The sequence below is a fragment of the Seriola aureovittata genome, chromosome 11 (genome assembly GCF_021018895.1).
Source record: "Seriola aureovittata isolate HTS-2021-v1 ecotype China chromosome 11, ASM2101889v1, whole genome shotgun sequence".
NCBI classification, from domain to species: Eukaryota; Metazoa; Chordata; class Actinopteri; order Carangiformes; family Carangidae; genus Seriola; species Seriola aureovittata.
Window position 1 is genome coordinate 26,670,076 of NC_079374.1, and position 15,085 is coordinate 26,685,160.

The window sequence follows — 15,085 nt, forward strand, 5'->3', positions numbered from 1 at the left end:
CCTCATTCGAGATTTGCTTCTCTCTGATGATGATGATGTAATAGATTCCACTAATAACTAGCTCACAAAAGCTTCTATGTCTGAAGCTGTCAATATGTGATAGAAATCTCCCTGGTTCCATATCCCACAACAAAGTCAAACCTCTGTCTCTTGACTTTCTTTTTTTAAGTTATGGTTTTGTCTTTACTGTAATAACCACAGTGAGAGAGAGAGAGCCGAAGCCTTAATTGTATGCGCTCTACATGCTGAACCCCCTTTCTCTTTACTTTCAAAGGACTCCATATACCTCCTCCAATGCCAACTTCTTCTCCATCCAGGACCAAGGCTTGGGCAACAGGACCCTCTTTATAACTGCCACCTGCTTCTGATAATTGCTTCCTACACACCTGCTCTGCAACTGCTCCAATCGTACTACAGTCTTAAAACTCATCATTTTAAAACAGTTTATAATGTTTAACTTTATTATGATCGACCGTTTTTGATGACAGATTTAGTCTCAGTTATGAATGTGTGTTAATTCACAAATGGTCACCAATGAAGCTAAATTGCTCTATGGAAGAACTTCCAAAACCATTTATTTGGATGAAAAACCTTGTGACAGATTCCTACTGATAGTTATTGCTGTCATGCCAAAAAAAGGGATCAGCATCACTTGATAACATGAAAAATTTATTGTTATAATAAGATTTCTTTCTCATGATATTTTCACATTATTTATTCACCAAATTTATGAAAAAGCAAATTTTTCCAAACTAGTGTCAGAAAAATCACTTAACACATCAACAGTCTATTGGTTTTACCAAAACACTTAAGGAAAAGAAAGTTTTTGAATATTTTCGAAGTCTCTGTTTTTGGTGTTGCAATTTGTGGAAGGTCCCTGATTACTCGACTCACAGGACAGTTTTATTTCTCCAGCTCATTCGGATGAAAAGTGGGTATGAAATAGAACTTCATCAAATCCTGTAAAATGAGCCATATTTCTCCGTTTATTCTCTGCACACCATTGCCTCATTCAAACATACTGTAAGTTTGAAGTTACCATGTTATAATGTGAAATGTTTTATGTTATAATAATATAAATAGTGGAAGGCCTATCACAAGAAAAGTTTCTGCTTGTGTCATAAATTTGTATGTCACAATAACGTGAAAATATCATGTTACTTTTTTTTTTTTCTGGCGTGGCAGCAATACACTTCTGTAGAATCATTCTTATACAAATGCTGTTTACATAATTCACCTACAGTAATCAAGTAATCCGCTTACAGTGTTCATTTTGGATTTTTTCATACATGATACAATATGATTTTTTTTTTTAAATAAATAGTTTTAGCCTCCTACTGAAGTTGTCATATGCTCAGGTTCTTTTCTAACTCATTTGTACAAGGTTTTTGCAGCCACAGTGTGTAACAACTGGTAACAACCGCCCCTGCCTGCTCTCCCAACATAAGGTCACCGCATGTGAGTGTTTGTGATATCTTCACAGATATCTTCATTGAGTTATTTTTCCCTCCCTCCTTGCTCAGCTCACATTTTGGGACTTTATGAGTGCATAACTATCATCCCCGTTCTCTCACAGCAGCAGGTACAGTATGTTATGTGAGTGGCCTAACTATACAAAAGTCAATTAGAAGAAAAAAAAAGGGGGGGGGGGCAAATGGTTATAATAATTATCCAAGCTTATCCAAGATTATAATATAAAAATGATATGCTTTCGATAAAACCAGTCAGGATTAGATTAAGTGAGATACAGAAAGATACTGGAGCTGATCATCATTAGTTTAGGGTCAAGGCTAAGGGTTGAGGCAAAGTTTATAGGAAGGGAAATGTAATCCAGGTTGTGTGTGTGTGTGTGTGTGTGTGTGTGTGTGTGTGTGTAGGTTGGTTTAGGTGTGCGTATGTGTGTATAGGTCAGTGAGCCGGAAGCAGTGGGTTCTCTGTGTGTCTGACCTTTCCTCTGCCTCCTGCAGGCATGTGACACTGGGCGGACACTGACCCCATACTGGCCAGATGCTGCTTCCCTCACCCACCACAGACACAGCATATTTACCTGCCCTTTATTACTCACCATGCCCTATCACACACACAGACAAGGAACTTTAATAGAAAAAAAACTGATCTGATAACTTGATTTTGAAAAGATGGCCTTGGAATGAAATTATATGATGACCAGCAGACACCTGTTGGTCATCACCTGCCTGACATCGATTACATCTACAACTCAGCCTGCTCAAAGAGGCCTACACACATCATCAAGGTAGCTGACTCACTCCGGTAATCATCTCTTTAATCTGATACCTTCTGGCAGTAGACACAGGAACATACTGTATTTACTAACACATCCAGATTTACGAGCAGCTTCATCCACAGGGCCATCACTCAATTTGAGCAGTGCCCATAAACTGTAACCCTCCACTCCCTCCTGAGCTCATCCTCTCCTCTGGCATATTCTACATGCATTTCAACAAACACAGTTCCCAGCATATGCTATATAACTATGTACATAAAGGCTAATATGCAAGCGCAATGACACATAATTCCACACTTTCTTATCTACTGTAATTACCATATTTATTTTACAATTCACTGTATTATATTACTATATTAATGTTATACATTATTCATATGACATTTCCTCATATAGTTATTTATTCTTTTCATATTTCTATTTTTAACTGTCAATTTTGCAATTTTAAAGCAATTTTAATTTTTATCAAAAATTTGAATCCAGTTTTGGAGGATGAGGAAGACCTTCAAGTGCTTAGAAGTCAAAACCTAGTATATGTCTGGACTGCGTATGGTCAGTGTGCAAACTGACATCATTGTGTTGTATTAGCATCCAGCACTGTGTCAGCTGGTTTTAGCTCTTTATCGGTTTGCTTCCCTCTATGCTCACTTATACAGTTTTTCACTAGAGCTGAACTCATACTAAAGCTGTCCTCAATTACATGTTTTTCTGTTTCTGCCACAAGTATGAAGTATTGACTGAGATGTGACCACAACTTCCAAGTAATTTCCAAGCTGCTGCAAAAATCCTGATTTTATAACGACATCGTCTGACAAAATCACCAAACACGTCAGCTAAGGACAAAAACTGAGCTCTGATTTTCATTATATTTACTTGTAAAATGATCACTCAGAAAGTCTCACACAGTGCAGGAGCACAGGACTGGACATGATAGTGCTTTTCTAGTATTATTGACCACTCAAAACACTTTACACTGTGTAGGAACACACACACATTTATACAGCGCACATTCACACAGACATGATACTTCAGGGGCAATTTGAGGTTCAGTATCTTCCCCAAGGACACATTGAAGTGCAGATTGGAGTAGCTGAGAATGGAACCAATGACTTTCCAGTTAGTGGACTACCTGCTCTACCTACTGAGCCACAGCCTTCCCTCCATCTGAATAAGGAACTGCGGCTCCGCCTCTTAGCCACTCAGCAGACTAGACACAGAGAGGAGAGTTATCAGTCCTGCCCTCTCTAAGTAATAATCACTCAACTCTATCAATCAATCAGTCAGTCAGGGACATTCATGGACCCAGTGGACGTAGTATTCCCTGAGGAGAAACTACAGGAATACCTCCGAACCTACTGTCAAACAACCTTCAGCTTAGAACAATAAAATGAAGCTCTGGTATTAAACATCCACCAGGCCACTTCTAAACCTTGGTTGATGAAGGTTCCTGCCTCCTCAAAATTCTTTTCATCAAGTGTGAAAGGTTTTTCAGGCAGCTAGCCACCAGCCTGTTTCCCATTCAGCTAGTGTCAGGCTTGCTAGTTTCCTGCCTGTACTTCACTTGGCTAATTGCCCCTGAAAACCCCCAGCTGTAACATTTCAAGGGACTTGCCTCACCTGTTTAGGGAGAATCCTGGTGTTGAAGCCTCCAGAAGGTGTGACTCCCATAAATGTCTGTCTCCCCGCACCATGACTGTGGCTCCACCCAAGTAAGACTTGGCTCCCGCCGGACCCTGACTCAGACTCCACTGCCAACGCGTCACTGGACTAACTCTGATCCCCAGGCACCGGCTCAGTGACTCCCCTGTCCCCTGATCATCTGTGTACCTCCTGCCCTCCAGCAGCCGACTTCCTCTGAAGCCTCTCGTTGCTAGCTGTCGTCTGCCTGCCCAGCTCCCCAGATGCTGGCTTTCACTGATGCCTCTGGTTTCCAGCTGCCATCCGCCTGCCCAGGTCCTCAGCCATCTGGGCTTGTTTTTCATTTCAGCCATCAACCTGTTGTATTTGCACTGAGGGGTCTTCTAAATTCCTGTTGCCAGCTTCACACTCTGGCCACCCGGTGCATCTCATCTCTTGCCTTCTGGCTGTCCTGCAACCTGCCCTGATCCCCAGTATTTGGCTCATGCTCCAGAAGGGTCCTGTCTTAGCTTTGCTGTTTGGTACTGGGCAGCTAGTTTATAAGAACTGAGAGCGCTAAGATTTAAGTAAAATGGTGAAGTTGCAGACTGTTAAAACCAACATAATGAGCTAAGATGCTAAAGATGCTAAAAAGCTCCATACAGCTGAGGGAAACTGTAGGATCAGGTAATAGTTCTCACTTCAAGTGAGCCCTTTTTGCAGCATGTGTAATCATTTTATCCAGCATTGATAGAAACATTTGATTAGTAAAGCTTAAATTGGCTATAATCAATATTTTTGTAATGATAAGGTGAATGTGGTCGCTCATATGCACCTGAAGAGAATTATTACCTGAAGCAGCTTTAGAGAGCTTGATGGTGAGTGTCAGCTCATTGTTTTAGCTGTCCAGCCTGGAAATCCACTGTTCTGGTTCACTCTCGCCACTCAAAAAAATACATTTCATCTGCTTTCAGAGGAATAGTTCTAAAGGCACACTGCACACACACTACCTGCTCAGCAACAAACAGCAGACAGGCACAGTTAGAGACTGCTGGTGAACATAGTGGAACTGTTAGTGGCTACAGAGCCACACGTTTCCCTCTGGAGATAGTAGAGTCCAAAAACAGAGCTAAAAGAGAGGGAATACTGGACAAACATTCACCAGGTGGCAACACACACAATTCTGTTCGAATGCTCATGTTGCTCTGTAACTGCTGGATGTGCAAATTGTGACGGCCTCCAGGCCTCCAGACCAATTTCCTGGTTATTGGGATCTGGGGAGAGGCTCATGTCAGTGAGTGATGAGAGAGTGTTGGGTAACAACTGGTGTGACTGCTCACCCATACTGTATATTTACTTTAAAGAGTCTCCACATTTTATCCTGGATTTTGGTTGTATTATTTATTTATTTATTTTAGTTTATTTATTAAATAGGGATGATGAAATTAAACATAGTTTCAATATAAGCATGAAACTGATGACTGATGAGACTTTATAGCTTTCGCTAATTTTCAACTCTTGTCCCTATTTGGCATTTTACATGTTGTGTAATTCAAACAGTCAGTTTTCATTATCATAATTATTTTTATTATCATAAACCACAACACACTACAGATAGATACAGTAGAGTAAAATACTATACTGAAATGCATTGATTGTGATGTACAGTCTGAGAGGAGACAACAGCACTAAAAACAAAATAAATCAAACGAACTTTGTTCTTTGTTACTTTTGGCTGGAGGACCTCTCACGATTTTGATGTTTTGTTATTTTGTGGAGCATTCTAATCCATTGCTAATAAGTTCACCATATAAACTTAGAAGATGATGATTATGTCCATGCCATGACTGCAGCATGTTTCTGATTTAAGGGAAACTATTGTTTGTTTTAGATTTCATTTTCACAGCACTGACCACTGGTTCTGTTGAGCAGAAAAATACTGCGCTCACCAATGTGTTGATATCTAGAAATGCTGCAGCACTGTTATTAAATTGGAACAAAAAGGCATCACACAGGTTGTAAACGAGGTTATTCCTTTGTTTTCATTAAATGACTCAATATCTTTCAAATCATGGTCATGTGTTGACACAGGTAACAACGTCAGATCTTCAAGGTCATAAAAGTCGACATCAGCAGCCAATTATATGTTTCTTTATATAAGCAGCTGCAGGCAATAACTGCCAATGTTCATATACATAAAACCATTCGCAGTGTTAATTGACCTTATGATCACTATCTCCGGGGGCGTGGTCCCTGGAACAAACTACTTTCAAGTAAACATAATCCTGTTTTTTACGCTTCTTCTAACATGAAGTGACAGCAGCACATGGCTTTGGAGAGGAGAGAGGCAAAGTGAAAGGGAGGAATGAGTAATGTCTGTCATACCGTAAATCCTGCACCATAACTTTTCAGCCACCATTTTACTGCCCCTCATGCTGCCCTGTAAGAGCTTGGCACAGACACATGGCATTAGCATCTCACGCCGTAACTCTGTGCTGTACTTATAATCATGGTGGTGAACACACACACACACACACACACACACATGCATAGAGCATACACATGCGGCCGCATTTCCAAGGGGGAAGCAAATACTTTTTGCCATTTAGGTCATTTTTTGGTTGGGTGGGCACAGTCGAGCTGTGGGTGCAATATTGTAAGAAATGAGTGTGTTAGGAAACGCCACTGGTGGGTGACGGAGCTTTAATGTTGATCATATAAAATCAAATCTGCAGACCTAATTCCAATAACCCGTGCAGTCCTAATGGATTAGAGTGATAGCTCACTATTAACTGCAGCTCGGGCCTTTTTTTACAGCCTCCCTAAAACTCACCACCTTTTTCCAAAAGAAGAACGACCAAGGTTATTCAGCTTTTAAGAACAGCACAGGAAGACACTGCAGCCCAGCACTGGATCGTATAAGAGAAAAAAAGGAAAAGTCACTGCAGGTTGTTTTCATATCACACTCTGGAGGGAGTCCTGTCAGTGCTGTAATAGCATTTTCTAGAGTGTCATGTTTTTATCCTGAGAAATTTAACATATATGTTACTTGGACGGTCTGCCTTTAGAACCAGATCATAGGTGAAACTGCTTTTCCCCAGAAAAAAGGTGCAAACAATCCCCTCTGTGGCCACAGGAGATATTTAGGCGTACAGGGCTGGAGGCAGGGATAACTCTGCTGTAGAGATAAACTGAGAGGGTCTCCATTTCCCTTAAGGGATATCTAGAACTTTAGTAATCCTACCTCTGCTTATGTGTTCAGACAGCTTGTACAAGTGAGTGATATTTTGCCCGCGGCCCAGGCTGTATGTCACTACACTATCTCTGTGGTCTAGGCTCTGTTGGGGTTTCAGTCTTGTAGCTCATGAAGCTTTTAACTGGACTCCGTCATCTGGAGCTCTCATGATGTGATTATCTGGTCGAAGCTTTAGTCTACCTGTATTCCTCCAACACTATAAAGTATTTCTATTACCTGCTCTGTGATATTTCATTATCCTTAGGAAGATAAAAATAATAATAATACAATAATTACAGATGTGTGTGTGTGTCTGTGTGTGTGTGTGTGTGTGTACATGGACTTGCTGGTCTAGTACTACTCAGCCAATGAGACAGCTTTCAAGTCTGATAGAATAAACTTGATAATGTCATTGTGTCATTGGGGTTTGGATGCTTTTACATTTTGGTCTCATGTCTGAGTTTCTGAGTCACCTTTCTGTTGCAGTGTTGGTGGGACCTGGTAACATTTCTGTGACACTTAAGATGGCACAAGGTAATATAATAGACTTCAAATGTGTGTCATTATTAAGAGCACAGTGATAAATTTATAACTCAGTTATTATCTCAGCGGAAAGAGTTCAACATTTTATGAAATGTGCTTATTTGCTTTTATGCAAAGAGTTACATGAGAAGATCAAAAACGTTTTCATATCTGTCTGTGAAGCTGGAGTTAGGAGACAGTTAGCTTAGCTTAGCATAAATCTTAACAGCAGGGGGAAACAGCTAGCCTTGCTCTGTCCAAGGGTTAAAAAATACACATACTAGTGCCTCTAAGGCCTCAATTATACTCCCTTGCAGACAGCTGCAGACACCGGGGACGCAATGTTGTTCTTACTTATATATGTCCTTCTAATCTTCTTGGAGGAGCCTATGCGCATTTGTAACCTCTGTTGCGTGGTGGCTGTGCAGACAGATACAACGTATTTGAAACTGAAACTGGAAACTAAAAAACTCTAGATCTGAGTCTTTGAAACCAAATTTCAGGGGCTTTAAAAACTAATGACATTTCAGAATCATAACTGAAAAAGTAGCACTAGCTGCACTAAAGCGCATTTTCTACCAATGCATCTAAAAGAGCTTGTTTGGACCCAGTCAGAGGAATACTGGATGTTTTTGTCAGGCTTAGTAATGGCACCACTAATGTGTTCCCCAGCATTTTTCCCAAAAACAAAATATTAAAAGCCATAGATGGACAGACAGATGGATAAATAGATGGATGGATAAATAGATGGATGGGTAGCCAGAGGTTCAGCTGTGTGTTTTTCAGTGCTTGAGAATCCATGATGGTATCATTCATCCCAAATCCACCCTCCTCATAACTGCATTGCAACTCCACCTGAACTTGTGCTGCTGCTCTGCTTGTGATCCCTTTAGTGCTGTAATCCGCTTCAGCAAACAACCTTTCACTGTTCCCTTACCCTAAGATGTTACGCTTTGATGGGTTGATAACGGCTGTAAATTGGAAACTAATCCTAAATGGTTTTTATTTTCCCACTGTGTTCTCGGTGCTCTCCCTCTCTCCCACACTCTGGACGCTCCGCAGGGCGGGGAGGTGGCTCTCCTTTTCTCCCGTCTTAAAATAAAGAGACACATTTTCTCTCTGTCTTCTGCTTCTATATAGGAACTCACAAAGACCTTTTATTTGGTTTTTGTCCATCGTTCCACTTTTATTGTACATTTTCCAACTAGATGGCAAATTATCGAGCAGACAAAAAAGCAGAGGAAGCAAAAGAAAAAGTTTTACTCCAAAGTCAGACAGAATAAAATTAATGAGTGGTTCTTCCAGCTCTGTAATCCATGACGATCGCCTGCACTTTGTTTACTGTGGTCTCACAGCCATCTGAAGGCAGCAGGTATCTGCTCCATCTCTAACAGGAGTGATGCACAATAATACAGAGCACAGTTTTGCATGAAGCACCAGACCATTGCAAGATAACCATGGAAACCTCTGTGCACATGTGCACAACTCAACATTCATCCTATCCTTGAGTCCAAGTGAACATTTGTGCCAAATGTGAAGGGATTCCCTTGAAGAGATCTCCAGATATTGTAAGCACAAGGGACACAACAACCCCTCCAAAACAAAGAGAATTAATGCTGTTAACCGAACGGTTTTCTTAACATATCGTCTGCATTTACAATATACATTACATTAACAAATTACTTGTTAAGAGAAAAGAGAAAATTTTTGCATTTTTTCATCCAACAGCAACATGTTTATATTCAGTAGATCTACCATTGTTTCAATTTCCCTCCTCCCCTTGATTTCACATTTAAAACCAGCTCCATGTTGACCCTCTACAACAGTAAAATGCTGCTAATCCGGTGATACAATTTAATAATATAAGGTTGGTGACGTGAGCTAGCTAACATGTTTTCATTTAAATCACAGTGGCTGCTGGCTTGTTAGTTCACTACCTACATAACTACTACCACCTCTTCGTTCGTCTTGGAAACGTAGCCTCTGGGAGGGCACATCAGAATTATCTAATATGACTTCACTTCAAACTTAGTGCGTAAAAGTTCACTCAAATATTGGTAGGGACAATTCTGTTCTCCCAAATTATTAGTAAAAACATGTCCGTACCGTCCATATGCAAACCGACGTCTTGTGGTATTAGCTATCTACTGGAAAGCCTTCTTTCTTTTTTCCTTACACAGCTGGTGCTTGAAGTGGAGCTTCACACTGAGACCTGGACTTGTGGAGTGCTGCCTGTAATCACTGGAGTTAAGTAAGTCATTTGTTCAAAAACTTGAAGCACACATACATATTCCTGACAAGGACCTCTTGCGGTTGTGTGAATAATGATGTCGGTCAACGGCAGAGGCAGAAGTACCATGTTGTAACATGTAGAAACTTCTAAGGGAAGAGGCCGGGGGTTAGAGAGTTGAATAGGTCATCAATATCATTTATGGCTGTGAGAATGACTGATATGTCCGCTGTTGAGTCTGCTGCTTGCATGCTTATCTCCGATTCGCTGCTGCTAGACGGAGAAGCTGCTGCTTCATTAGTAGTTTTCTTGGTGGTGAGACACTTCTTAGATGACTTCATGTCGCCATTTTGTGTGGGGGGCTTTTATTGCAGGATACAGGTTTTATAGTAGTATAGATAATATTTTATTACTTGAATCTTGTTATATTGAAGAGGGGCTCTGGTGAAACTCGTCTACTTCATTAGGGGCCAGTTTCACAAAGACAGATTTTGACTGTGTGAGACGTAACAAAGTGTCAGACTTCAGATAGACGTCTGAATTTATCCGTTGCACAAAGCAGCTTAGTTCTTGACAATCCTAAGCCGGACTGTGATACAATGAATTCTGGGTAAATTTGGAAGATTTCAACAGTTAAAAGGACGTTTTACTTGAAGAGTGAAACAATAAAAATAAAAATCTGAGTTGGGAGAAAAAAAAACGTCCTCACCATTAACAATGTTTTCCTGTTCCTTGTTGTTGGGTGCTACTGCATAGCGCAATTGTCATTGATTGTTACCATGGTAACATTGGTCTTAGGCCTGAGTTAGCCTGAGGGTAAGGTGTTAATTGTTTTGTCTTAAAATGAGTAAAAAGAAGACTGGACCGATACCACTGACCAGGCTGAGATATCTTTGTGAAACCAGCTCCAGATGCACACTAGCGCCCTCTCTTGCCTATAAATACTAACGAAGACTTAGAGATAATCAATATTTCAAAAGTCATTAATATTTTACAAAATTAGACACCTCGTGCAATAATGCAGAGAGTTTCATGTTTTTCAATCAACAGCTCATATTTCAAGACAAATCTGTCAAGTTACTAATGAGGTAATTATCTGCCTCAACATCCCGGCTGCCCAGACTTTTTATGTGCGCAAACACATACACACCCACAGATATACACAACTACACACTACACAATCACAGCGGACACGTACAGAAGAATACACTTATTGGTTCTGTCTCAGCTCATGAAGTAGGTAGTGAGGTGCCCCGTGTGTCGGATATATGGGTCATTACCCATCCGCCGGATCACCCTAAATCTCCGGACACATTCTTCTTCAGACGTGATTGTTTTAATGGACGCCGATAATAAACAGGCTGCCGTGCAGACCCGGCAGCTGTGGGTGGATGCATGTGTTTTTCTTCGGTGAAGAGTAGAAATCTGCTTGTTTTTTTTCTGCGTGCTTTTATTTTCACTCTGGTCCGTGTGTGTGTTTGTGTTTTTGTCTCTCAGGAGTCACCCAGACTGCATCTGCAGCCCGGCGCTATCACACGAGTTGGCGTTCATGTCTATTAATCTACAGATGTAATAGTACATGTTAACATATAAATGATATGTTTCACTCCTCGAACCTGTTTAGTCTCATGGAGCTGTGTATATACTCTGGTTGGTGTGTGCATGTGGCTGTATGTGTTAACACTGTCATTTACAGCTCAAGCAGAAGAGGAGTAGACTGGTGCTAAAGAGTTATGTACTGCAAAAAATGTCGTCCTCAAAAACTCACTCACAGAAAAAACCCCAAAAATGATCTTGTGCTCTTTTATCAAGCGGAGCAGGATCACTGACATCTGATGAAGCGATGAAGACAGCTGTATTCCCACAGTATTATATTGATTATATTGAACTGATATCAGAAAACATTAAAACGATGCAGGTACAATGGCTACAGGTGACTGCTGATAACTCTCTTTATTTACAGTGGCTCCCAGGATTGTGTGTGTATGATAAGCAGATTTACAGCAGATCCAGTTACAGTGTCATGAAAAAGAAAAGCTCAAAACAACTAGTAGTGGAAACAAGTAAAATCATATAAACCCACTGAGTAACTCTTCATTAGAATTAGAAAGTCTTTATTACTACTGTAGGCTCTGCAGACAAAGACAAGCAACAACAAAAAAGATACAAAAATATATATACAAAAAAAAAATAAAATTGGGCCGAGTTGAGTGTATTATATTGCACAATAATAAACTGTAAATTGTTGAATATAGTACTGAACATGAATGAATAGCGGTGAGAGATGAACAGAAGTTTGATTTGGTGATTATTACACACAGTATTGAGCCAAAGTAAAGTAGACTTCATTGCTTATTTGCGGTTGCTGTGCTAATGGCCTTGGGGGAAGAAACTGTCTCTCACTCTGGAGGTGTGTGTTTTGACAATTAACAATTAAAATGAAAGGTTTTTGTGCTCGACATAAGATTCAAGTTGTATTTTCTCGCCAAGGATATTTTATATATATATATACCTATATATATATATAATTGAAATGTTTGACTCAAGTCTTGTGGATTTCTATTTTTTCTTATTTTCACTAAATCCCATGAAAACATCCAAAGTAACAATAAATTGATCCTTTCAACAAATCTAAGGTGTGTATCACAGCCTGATGAATCTTACTCCTCTGAGCCATAGAGCTCTTTCGTTTCCAGAAACACACCAATAAACCACACTGTTGCACTGGGTAACATGCACATTTAGGAACAAATTTGTATAAATCTGTGGCTGAAAATATTCCCCCGAAAACTGGACTGTCTGAGTAAAATTTTCTGAAAAAGAATGACAAGAGTCCGTTTTATAAAGTCAAACTAAGTATTTGTGAGTTGTTTTGAAAGATTGATGTCTTCAGTAGGAACCAGTGAGCTCAGTGCCACAGATCATAGTGAGAGATGGACTAATAGGCTTCTGGTTTTGATCTTAAGAAGTACAAAAATATAGATCACCAGCCTGATACGTTATTGGCAAACTGGTAATATATTAAGTTAACCTGAACTAAAACACCTGTCAATCAATCAGAGTTCTCACATTTCACTGTTTTGTTAAGATGATTTCTTTACAGTAGGCCTATGCGTCGCCGTTTCCTACAGTCCACACTCAACAGATGTATCAGACACTCACACGACTGTGCACACACACAGACACAGACACACACACATGCACGCGCATGCACGCGCACACACACACACACACACCACAGATGCAAGCAGAGCCAAGGCTGTGACTTTAATTATCACCTTGTCTCAGTCTAAATGAGGGTGCAAGGCTGCGCTCATCTCCACATGGACTGTGTGTGTGTGTGTGTGTGTGTGTGTGTGTGTGTGTGTGTGTGTGTGTGTGTGTGAAAGAGGGAGACAGAGAAAAAAAAATTATCCTTCATTTAATCACTTCAACTTTCTGATTGTCTTTACGTGTGACAGCATTTTTTTGTCTGATTGCAGAGTGGTCGGCTGAGGCACCTGACCCCAAACCTCTGACACAAACAGGATTATTCACTCAAGTTCTTTTTCTCCACACTAACTGCTACCCTTACAAAAGCCCCAGTTCTTTCTTCACAGACAAAGTTATGGTTGCTATATATAGTGTAAATAAATTCTTATGTCAGAGGTGGGGCTCTGAAAGAGAAGGTTAGAGTGCGTGTTATATTTCCCATCCAAATGAGGGAGAGAAAGAAAGAAAAATTGCAGTGTGGGGCACAGTAGATCTGTCATATCCCCTAAGGTGACATTTCAGCACCCTGTGATGTATGATTTGATTACTATCACACATCTATGACATTTCACTAAGCTGAAAATCAATGGGGCTCAATGGAGATGTTGTATCAGACATAAATCACCCCAGCATCTCTTATCTTCCCCTTTATGTGACATTAGATATGAAAAGAAGGAAAGATAATGCTGATACTGGGTATAAAAGAGAAGAGAAATGAAAAGGGGATATGAGTGGATCGTGATAAGGGAAAACATATGCAGAAAGCAAAGCAGTAAAACTGAGAGAGAAGGGAGGAAAGAGATGACAAAAGATAAGCGTGAACAAAGATTAGCAGAAGACAGAGGAAAGGGCATTAGCAGGAAGAGAGGAGGAGATTAGAATAAAACGATGAAATAAGAGAGGAAAATGAGGAGGATGGAGAAATATATATTGACAAGAAAATGACAGATCAGTCACAGATGTGTTGGGGCTCTAATCCCACTGCTTCCTCTGGGGGTGAAAGGGCGTCTTTAATCCCCTCACTGGTGTATGGAGCCTGGTGTACATGGATGCACACAAATACACATGTAAAAAAAAATTAAAAAATCACACATATGCTGCAGAGGGAAGCAGCAGGATTCTACAGCATGGCATCTGTATTTAAACCTGGGACTCCACGGTGATGCCAGCCATGCACTTAGCAGGCTGCTGGAGCTACTGGGGAAGGATCGCTGTGTGTGTGTGTGTGTGTGTGTGTGTGTGTGTGTGTGTGTGTGTGTGTGTGTGTGTGGAGGGGGGGGGCAGCATGACAGGCACAGAGCTCATTTTAGCCGCAGCAGCTGGCGGAGGCGCTCTGGTGGGAATGAGCATGGCGACTGCTTCCCCTCCTGTAGCTCGTGAAGTCGAACCAGGGCCAGCTATCTGTATTAATAGAGCCAAAACCCCGCATTTAAAATGCCAATTTGAATTAGGTTGAATTTTAAAATGGGTTGAAAGGACTGGATTTTTTTTTACTACAGTTATAGTAAAAGAATGGATCTAATGGCTGTAATAGTTTATCGTGTTAATTAAACATTGTTCTTTGGGGCTTAAAGATGTCTGCACAGGTGTTTGATTAGACCTCTTCAATGGACTCTGGGAATGTAACACTCATGTTGCAACTGTTAGAATGGGACAACAGTCAGAGTAAGAGGCATTTTGTTTTCTGGTTATCCGTCTGTCCTACCTATTCTCGTGGATGCAATATCTCAGTAACGCCTCAAGGTGAAGGTCGTGGTGACCTCACATTACATGATTTTGGCCTTGTGAATGCAATATCTCAAGAACTCCTCAAGGGAATCCTTTCAAATTTGGTACAAAGGTTCACTTGGACTCAAAGAAAGAGTGATTAGATTTTTGTGGTCAAAGGTCAAAGGTCAAGGTCAGTGTGACCTCACAAAACACTTTTTAGCCATTACTCAGACATTACACAACAATTATGACAAAGTTTCACACAAATGCTTCA